Genomic DNA, 10,499 nt, shown 5'->3' on the forward strand with positions numbered 1-10,499 from the left:
ATCAACCTTCACGTTTACACACGTGCAAAGCTGGATAGTAACTAGTTACATTTACTTAATTACATTTACTTCACTAACTTTTTTTTTTTTTGACAAAATGTACTTTTAGGAGTATTTCTACTCTTAGTTGAGTAAAATTTCTGGATTTTCTACCGACTGAATGAAAAACAAACGTGTTTTAACCAAACATTCACAAGACTCACACCTGCAGTTTCTGTTAACGTTTCATAAGTTTTTTATTTTAACAATTTGATTTGGTAATACTTTCTTTTGCCTGATTTTGTTATTTTTGTTGTTTATATAAATTATTGTAATTTTTGTCCTAAAAATACCAAAATTTCCACTTTTTGTCCGTCTGATGATGTAATTTCCACTTATGAATTGATTAATTTGATCAGTTGCCTATATTATTTTTACTTGACTAAAATAAGCTAAAAGTACTTCTACTTTTACTTGAGTATTTGAAACAAAACACATAAAAACTTGAAAACTGAGAATCTTCAGACACGTTTCCTTTGAGACAATAAAACATTTCTTAAGCAAAATGCATATTTACATTTCAAGCTTAGAAAGTTAAACATTTATCATGTAATCTGATTTGACTTTTTAAAAATTAACAGGACTAATTTATTTATAATGTAAACAAAAATCTTTTTAAAATATCAGCTAAAAAAACACAAAAACCTGTTTAAATTTGTATTTTCGATCCTTGACGCCTTCAGAAGCTTAAAGAAGTTAAAGAAAACTGAGGAAGGATTTCATCACACCTTCTCGCATGCAGAGAAATCCCGTCTGACATCTTTGTCACTTAGGAAGAAAACCTGTCGGCTCTTTCTGTCGCCAAAACTCACACTTCCAGTTTAAATCCCTTTATCCTCTGCAGTAGTTAGTTAAGCAAACAGCAGCTTTTTTCTCCTTCACAGGAAAAATCTATGAACTCATTCATTCATTCATTGAGTTAGCAGGGAAGCTAATGCTAATTTCACCAGCATGCTAACTCACATTTACTAAAATGTTTTTTTTTTCTGTTTTATTGATAAAAGTTGTAATTTCTTATGTCAGCAAGTAAAATGTGACTTAATGTGACAAAAATAGTTACAGCAGAAGGAAAGATTGTGCCGTTCACCAAGATAAGTTCAAACTCTTTACTGATTACTTTTTGCAGAGATAATAGATTAAAATTTGCTTAATTAGATCATTTAATGCAGCAGTGTGCACTTGAATTGTCTCCCTGGCCTTAGCTTGACATTTTAAACAGCTTACTTACATTTTGCTTTTTAAAATTGCTCTTAGTTTGGCAATTGATTTATCTAAGTAGCATTTTGTAACCCATGACTTCACCATGATGTTTGTCTGCAGGGTCCAAAACAGCAAAAGTAAAGACAAACAGGAGGACAACGGCCTAAACCTGGTTTCCTGGTGAGAAAAGAAACCTTCTATTATGTTAATCATGCAATAAATCAATTAGTCACTTGATAAGCTGAAACAAACTCATGGTGATGTGCTCCATCTTCCTGGTTTTAGTCAGAACGCCAGCAGCAGTGTTCTGGATCAGCTGCAGCTGGATGATTGATTTTTTTTAGACATAAAAGTGAAGAAACTGTTCAGTAATCAATGTGACTAAAGATAAACGCATGAACAAGTTTGTCCAGGACGTGCTGAGGCATTAGACCTCTAATTCTGGAAATGTTCTTCAGGTGATAAAAGGCTGGCTTTGTAACCATCTTTATCCTGCTATGAAAGTTCATGTCTGAATCTGTCAACCAGATTTTGGGCCTTTTTCAGAAATCTTATAACTGCTTAAAAATAAAAACAACATGGAGTAAAAACTGGATGAAACAGTTTTCACTCCATGTTACCAGTTTGGCTCCAATTTTTTAAGACTTGATTTCTGAACAGAATCAGAAAAAAATCACCCAAAACTTAAGTCACGTTTGTAACAGTTCAGGCTGTAACCCAGGCAGCATTCGGGTTGAATTTCACTCATCTGCTGATTCATGAATCTGAATGGTCCTCAGGTCTCACTGACCCACATTTTTCACCTAAAAGATGACTTTGTGTGCTCTCAGACTCGATAAGGTGTCGCAGGTGGTCACGTTGCCGCTGCAGTGTGACCGCAGTCCAAGCACGACACTGTAACACTCTGTGTACTGTACTGACGCTGTAATGCCTGGAAGCCCTTAATCTGCAAACAGAAACCGTACACACAGTTCTCATGTGACCTGGAAACTGCCCACGCTAATGTAAGAAATGAAAGTAAATGGAGTTAAACAGCTTATAGATGTATTTGTTTTACCTGAATGGTTTGCGCTAGCATGTTGAAGCATTTAAGTTTGTTTCTGCAGGCAGAAATGCGTTGGTGCCATAAAACAGAGTATAGTTTGTGCATCTACTGGCGCTGAGGGCTTCCTTTCACGTTACCAAAAACTGTAAATTCCTCCAAATGGTAAACATCCCTACCAGCTGAATTACTGCTGTGTCTGTGTGCACATAAATCTGGTGAGTCATGAGTGGGTGATGTTTCGTCCAGGCGTGTGAGTGTGTTTGTGTGTCATTAAACTACCTGAGGAGCGCAGAGGGGAACATCTGGAAACGAGGCTGCAGCTTCTGTCAGTGGCGTCAAACCAGCAGCTACTGGTTTTTAAACTCTGTCTGCGAATGCCGCTTTTCACACCGGTGAAAATGTGGGAAATGTCTTAAAATAAGAATACTTGGGTGAAAGAAGGAGATAAAATCAGTAAAAAACAAAAAAATTCTCTAAATTACAAATCTGATGTCCTTAAAGGGCCAGAATGTACTGATAAAACCCATTAAACTGTTAAAATATTTACTCTTTTATAATATATATATATATATATATATATATATATATATATATATATATATATATACATATATATATATATATATAGATATTAGTTCACCTCGATAATGCACAATATCCACCCAAGAAGTGTATGGGTGAAAAAGAAATCCAGATTTTTATAAAGTTAAATTATTATAAACAAAAAAATTTATGAATTGATAAAACTTCAGCCTCAGAAGTGTAAACCCTCCTTTGGCCCCTGATCCTGTTATCAGCTGTAGTTTTCCTGTTTTTTCCTGGGAATGAGGCCACGCTCCCAGCTGGGAGCTTCTGCTCAGCAGATTAAATATTCACTTTCTCCAACGAGTGCAGAAAGTTTAGTTTGCATAAGAAATGTCTTGGTGTCAAGGCACTGTTTCAAGCAGACTTAAATCATCTTCAGTTTTTCTCCATCTTTGATTGAAGTAATTTTCTTTCTTTTGTCATGATGGTGTCTGGTAGCGCTAACAGCTAAAGAGGAAATCTTCCAAATGAATATGGCTTCAACCAAACTAATTATTTCCATTTCATTTTTTATTTAATTCAGTCATTAATAAATGTGAATAGTTTATCAAATAAAAGAAATCATGAATAAAAAGGAGCAGAACAAAGTATAAACTTATAATATTTTCACACCTGATAGTTCGATAGATTCGGTTCGATTGGGGACCAAAATTGCAACATTTGTTGCATTTTCGTTCACTTTCACACTGCATTGTGTCCAACGATTTGAAAGACCTGTTCCCCTTCTCGCCTGTGGGGGCGCTGCACCAAGAACCACTGAAGGAAACGTCAGATTTTAGCAGTTGTATGATTTCTCTTTTGTTTTTGGCAAAAGACCATGAGTCGTTTCTCCTATTAGTGCTAGACTCTCATCTCTGCTTTGGTTTTATTTACCCAGGATGCCCTGCGCTTTAGTCCACTTCCTGCTTTTGGAGCGGTGTGCAATCTGCATTCACACCACACCAGAGTTCATTTAACCAAACCAAGAACGAGGTTTGTAGATGGGCCACAGTTCGCTTTTTTGGTCCACACCAGAGTTTGATTGCGCGTTCACACCTCCCCAAACGAACCGGTGTTTCTAACAAAAAATACTAGAGTTTGATTAAAGTGGATTAAACAGGGCTGGTGTGAATGAACCATTTGAACTACATTTCAAATATACATCTTATTTAAATTCTTATTTCTTCATATTTGCTGTAGTTTTATAAAACCAGACAGGAGCTGATTCTTCTTGCAGTGGGACTGCAGTGGTAAAAATAGCTGATTACTCTGAGAACACTTTTAGATTAGTTCTGAACTCTTCAACACTGAATAAATAGTTTGCAAAGACTTCTCAAAGTTTAAATAAGCAGAAATATTTGTCTCAACAAAGGTATAATTGTTCCCGTTTTAACAATACGGTGCTTTAAAGTGAAATTTGACGTCAGCCTGCTGGTTTCCACTGAGGTATCATGGGAAATAGGTTTGTCTCCAAGCATCACATGCTGCTTCATACACTCAGGTCCTCTTGCAGCTTAGTCACATCACTGTGCATTCAGCTTCTCGGTGAAAACAACACCACATCCATTCAGCTTTTATCAGTACATCATCAGTTCGGGGAACACATGGTGTTCCTCATAGTGCCATGTCCTCACTCGATCATGTTTCCCACTCTCGGTTTCTCTCGACACCCATAGAAAGCTTGTAACCAACAGCTAAAAAGCTTTTCTTATATTATTAGACATGACTTACGACATGTTTAAGCCGTAAAGACAGACTTTAAGCTCCTGCCTCCCCGTTTCTGAACGAGATGTGTGTCCGAACATGTGCTTCATGTTTCACTTTTGGATTGTTTTTGTTGGTTTTGGTTGAGTGTTTGCGTGTGAGCCAGAGAGACCGTCTGTTTGCTTTCTGTGGTTTTCCTCGGGCTGCGGAGAGCTTGCTTCTTCCACTGTCATTCCAGCAGGCCCGGTGGCAAACTTTCAGAGTGTGAGAGCAATTTATTTTCGACTCGGAGGGAAATCAGATTTAGGGAGGTCAGACAACCTGGCAGTGATGTTGACTATCTTGTTTTCCTTTTAATTTTATTTAAATGTTTCCAGTCATGGACTGACCGAGACAGAATCCTGACCTGAATGTGATAAGAAACCAAGAAGGCCTTCCCTAAAAGATGGGCCATAAGCAAAACAGTTGGTCAGATTATTGATTATTGAGCATAAATAAGTTCTCAATGGATGTCTTACCTTTCCTGCATTCACTCCCCTCTCAAATTACTGTTCAACTAGAAGCAAAAATAATAATGAAAATGGCTGCAAACACAGGTGCAATTACACAAACGTGCATCTTTGAAAAGCAAAAGTAGAGCCTCCTGCAAAAACAAGAAAGCGGTTTCTGGATGGTAAGCCAACAACAAATCAGTTGTCTTTTCCAGCAGCCATTGTACAGCACATAAATAAAACAGTTGACCAAACATGCTGGAGCTCTGCTGGGGTTGCTAGGTAACGTGTGGAACCCTGATGTGGTTGCTAGGTAACGGAGCATGTGACTTAACATTCAGGAGGTTTTTGAAACTGCTCGTTTTCCAGACACCAGAAAACATTAACTTATTACCAAAAAAATGTCTGGGTGTTTCTTTGAAGCAGTATAAACCCAAATGAAAAAACAAAAACATGAAAATGTGAATTTTGCTCAATAGATGGCCTTTAAGTGTTAAGCTCTTCCAATGATGTTATTTAAGCTGCTCTATTGTTGTCTGAATATAATTAGTCTTTAAGGTCAGAAGAGGGTTATATCCCAGAACAGCGCCGCCATATTTTAGTGGTTAGGCTAAACCCCGAAGAGACGAGGCAGAACTTCAAGGTTTCGGGTCAGCAAGGTGACGCGGACCGTCACTCGAGCAGGTGGGAAAGAGGCCTGGTGTGTTTGTGCATGTGTGTTAGAGGTCTAACAGGTCAGCGGGTTGCTGTCTAGATTCGTTCATGCTGGTGTTTAGCTACGCAGCCGTTGCAGGCGCTGAGGGCTTCACCATGACAGCTGCTAATCCAACCCGCTGGCCTCAGGAGCGACTGGAAACCAGGGAGCCTCAGCCTGTTGGTGCATGTGCGATTGTGTCGTTTTTACGTACATGCTGGAGCCTGAAATAAGTGTAAGCTGACACAGCAAAGTGCTCTTAATTAGTGTGCGGTTATTCTTGTTTTTCCCACAGGAGAGGAAAGAAAACATACGATACAGCTGAGCTATAATGTGAGCAGGATAAACAACGAGGAAAAATGGAGCAAAATCTGTTTCAGGGCCACAAACATGAAGGTTATCAGTTTTACATTTGCTGTAATGTTTTCAAAATCCTGGACAAGCAGAAACAAACGTCTAATACAGAGCTATGTTTGTAATCGATTAATCAATTATTCTGATGATTAATCGAGTAATCAAATAAAAAATTAATTTAATTTAATTAAACCACTTAAGCCTTTTTTCATATAATATCAGAAATACATTAAAAATATGCAAATAAATAAACTATTCAATTACTTTGTTAAATAAGAAAAAAAAACATTCTATAGCCTAAAATGCAGTTACACAGCATTTCTTTTAGTGAATTTGAACTGGATGATGCTAAAACTGCAACTTGAGGAGTTTTGGCTAAAACAATATTTAAAGAAAAAAATGTTTTTATCTTAAATGCTAAATGTATCTATTTTTGTAGAGTTTTGGCTTAATTACTAATATGAATACATTGGCTTTTTTCCCACCAAATGCTCTTTTTGAGTTCGTATACTCCAATTAACGATTAGTAGTTTACTGAAATAGTTTATTATTTCATGAATCGATCCATCACCACTAATCAGAGGAATCATTTCAGCCCTAATCTCTAATATTTCTTTAATTTTGTTTCTCTCTACCGTTCCACTGAGAGGATAAAACAAATTTAAGTTGTTTCTTCCCACTGGTAAAACTTAAACTTTTCTCTGATTCTTTAAACATAGCTTCCTCAGTAAGATACTTACTGCTCATAACTACCCCTTAAAAACCCGATCCTTAATTTCATTTGATTCTTTTAGAGTTTAGAAACACATCACCTCAGTAGAATCACTCTGTTTTCTGCAACATTATTCTTAAAATGACTGTTTTCACTTGGCCAATCATCAAATGATGAGACTCTCCTAACTAGACAGGAACTTTAAAAAACAAGTTTTGTTTATAACCTCATGAAAGTTAGCAGTACAGAAGCTTTTGCGTCAGTCTCGTTTCATATATTTGATGTGTGTGAAATCTGTCATTAGGTTCCTAGAATTATTATATGGGACAACTCAATCTGATGCCAGGAAAACAGCTTCTAAGAAAGCTGATAGGTGAGTTGGTAGTTAGGCAATCATAAATATTTGCTTTTCAAAGCTTCCTGAAGGAACTGAAACATTTATGAAATCTAAATATTTACATTCATCACCTCTTATCGTCATTTAACAAAACACACAACAGAATACATTGACTTTTTTCCAAAGCAAAGATGAAGTCAACATAAAAATATTAGTGTGAAATATTAAGCACAAGCCTGCAGTGTCAGCTGATTTTTTTTAAGTGAAAGCAGCAGCTGATTCAATGCAGTGAACTATCATCATCAGTTTGATCTGCGCTATAACCGCAGGCAACAAGAGGGATCCCACAGGAGCAACTGTGGCTGGCAATCAATCTGGGAGAAGCTAATAGCCTGTTTTCAAACCAATACAGGTTTATTTTTATAGCATTTTTAATCAAAGCAATCTGAAAAAGAAAAATAAGGATAAAAAATATTCTGCATTATTCCCAAAGCTCCACCTCAGACTCTTCAGTCTGACATTAGCATGCTAACTGTTGACGTTTATGACTGCAACCAAGACAGAAAAGACAGTTTTAAATGTTTGCTTCTTATCTTAAAGCTGCAGTATGTCAATGAAAAGTTATGAAACTTTAACAAAAACTGCATGTGTGTGTCTGTGTCTGGTGAATTTCGGGTTAAACGTTTTTCATTCAGTAGGTAGAAAATCCAGAAATTTTACTCGAGTAGAAATACTTCATAATAAAATTACTCAAGTAAAAGTAAAAAGTGCAGCATAGTAAAAATACTCCCAAAAGTTTTTTTTTTTTCAAAAAAGTTACTCTAGTAAATGTAACTAGTTACTACTTTGAAAAATGAAATATCTGCATTATTCCAGTGCTAATAAGAAACAACCAATCAGAGCCAGGAGGCGGGTCTTAGTGCTGTCATTCATCCCTCCATTTCCCCTCCATGCTCTCTGCTTCGCTCCAGCTAGCAAAGCCTATTGTGAATGCTAAGACTAGTTAGCATTAACTGGGTTTTCCTGTAACCGTAATTTGTTTTTGAGCTATTAGCATCTTTAGCAGCGAGTACATGAGATTGATTGACAGCACTAAGCCTCTTCTCCTGACTCTGATTGGTTGTTTTTGGTGCGTTTATTCAGATAGTCATGGCAGCTCAGAGGACGTGGAGATCGATCTTTTCACAGATTGTCTCATAAACTGTAAAGACAAGGTGACATTTTTACCAAATATGTTGATGTATTTTTATAAAATAACAGGTTTTATAAAAAGCCCATCCTGCATCACATGACTTGATGTGTTTCTATAGCTGCTCGTCCCAGAACTTAATGACAGCCTGAGTGTAAATGTATGTTGCTCTGTTTGAGTGGGGTGACTGAGTTCACTGCGAGCGTTTTGAGTCTGAGACGCGGGGAAATTAGTAGGAAGACGAACAGGACAATCAGGGCCGGCTGACCACAGAGGAATGCTCCCTGCAGGCTGCGGCTCCTCCAGCTGTTCCCAGCGCCTGGCAATTACACTTCACTCACACACACACACACACACACACACACTGAGCTCAACCTTTACATAATAATAAAGACGCTCAAGTCAGATGTTGCGCAGTCCAGGACTTTGTCACATGGCGGCGTGGAAGTGGGGCAGGCTATTTGCTAATGTTTGTTTTGGGTGGAGTCGAGTGCTGTCAAATTTAGCTAACGCACACACACACTCACACACACACACACACACACAGTTGTGTTTTTCTTGATGTGTGGGGACTTTACATTGACTTCCATTAATTTTCTAAAGCCTAACCCTTACCCTAGCTCAAATGTGTCAAACTCAAGGCCCATGGGCCAAATCCGGTCTGCAGTAGCTTTGCATGTGGCCCTCTGGCTTCTAGACTAAACATTAAATGTGCTTAAATATTAAGTTTTCAATCAAATCAGTGCAGTTTTTATCTGTTTACCGTCAAATTATATCAGTTACTCCAGTTTCTTGAGAATTATTGTGGATATTCACACAAAATTATCAAATCCACGCACTGTTTTGAGCCAATAATTGGGAGTTTATTGCTGATTTTTCTCAAAAATTCTCAAAAACTTTCTTACTTGTACTAAACAGCTGCCTCAGCTTTAATTGATGTCAGATTATAGTCCATGATCTATACAGTGAGTAATAAAAAGTTGTATTTACCGTCATTAATAGGCACAAATATCACAAATATTTCCAAATTAGTACCACAAACAATTTGATTTTTACTGCACAAAAATTACAAAAAGAATCACTAAATCCTGGAGAATCACTAAATCCTGGAGGGACTGAAAAGATGTTCAATAATATTATTTAATTTTAAGAATTCATTGATATTTTAACAGTTTCTGAACAGGTTTTATCAATACATTCTGGCACAACCTGCCCTTTAAGAGCATTCAAGATCTTGATTTGGCCCAAAGCGAAAATGATGACACCCCTGCCCTAGCCCAAACCATCAAATTTATAACCCAAATCTTGACTGCTACTCTAGCCCAAACCTAACCCTAAACAAAACTCAATTCACACCTTAATCCTAAATCTAACCCTTGACCCAAAAACAGCATTTCCCCTCATGGGGACCAAGAAAATGTCCCCACAGGGAGCCGTGGTCCCCACAACCCCACATTGTAGACAGGAGTAGGTCCCCATGAGGATATAAAAACCAGGTTCACACACACACACACACACACGATTTAAGCCGCATCGCTCCGAAAAGAAGCGTCGTAGATTTTTACTTAGCTTCTGTTTTCACAATCTGTGCTGAAAAGAGAAACGGCACCCAGGTAGGTGGTGCGTGCTGCCGAAGTGTTGACCATCATGAGACCGGATCAGTGCACTAAAAACACAGCCACATGATCCCCCCCCACACACACACACAGGTACAGGGTCAATGAGAAACATCACACCGCCTCTTTCTCTCTTGACTTTGCAGGCCGCTGTCGACATGGCAACCGTCAACGAGTCTGACGTCAAGGCCGCTTTGTGTGTCTGCCCTCGGTGTGAGGGAGACGCAAAGGTGAACGGAGGCGGAAAATGTGAAAAAGTGCGCCTCGTTCGTTTAGTCCCTGCGTCCCGAAACCTTTTCTTTCAGGTTCCATGGAAACGTCCGGAGTTTACAGTCATTCTTACGTCCTTTTAAGATAAAATACTAAAAGTTTACGACGAATTTAAGGGGTGCGAAAAAAAGATGTTACCAATGGAGGATGGAAAAAGAGGAAACTGAATGGAACAAAGGAAGGATGGAAGGACACAAGGAAGGAATAAAGAGTAAAAAAAAAGGCAGACAAGATGGAAAGAGACAAAGATGGATGCAAGAAGGAAGGGAAGCGACAAAGGGAAA

General features: G+C 38.0%; 1 long non-coding RNA gene across 1 annotated transcript; it reads right to left on the reverse strand.

Annotated features, from left to right (window-relative positions):
* Positions 1 to 1,597: 1,597 nt before the first annotated feature.
* On the reverse strand, positions 1,598 to 2,755 carry LOC106958950 (uncharacterized). Its single transcript, XR_001427260.1, has 3 exons — positions 2,564 to 2,755; positions 2,297 to 2,480; positions 1,598 to 2,185 (listed from the first exon to the last, which is right to left on the reverse strand). It is a non-coding gene; the product is annotated as an uncharacterized LOC106958950 (long non-coding RNA).
* Between the last annotated feature and the right edge of the window lie 7,744 nt (positions 2,756 to 10,499).

Source organism: Poecilia latipinna, unplaced genomic scaffold (assembly GCF_001443285.1).
Source record: "Poecilia latipinna isolate Pla-1442-1.1 unplaced genomic scaffold, P_latipinna-1.0 Scaffold1033, whole genome shotgun sequence".
Lineage (NCBI taxonomy): Eukaryota > Metazoa > Chordata > Actinopteri > Cyprinodontiformes > Poeciliidae > Poecilia > Poecilia latipinna.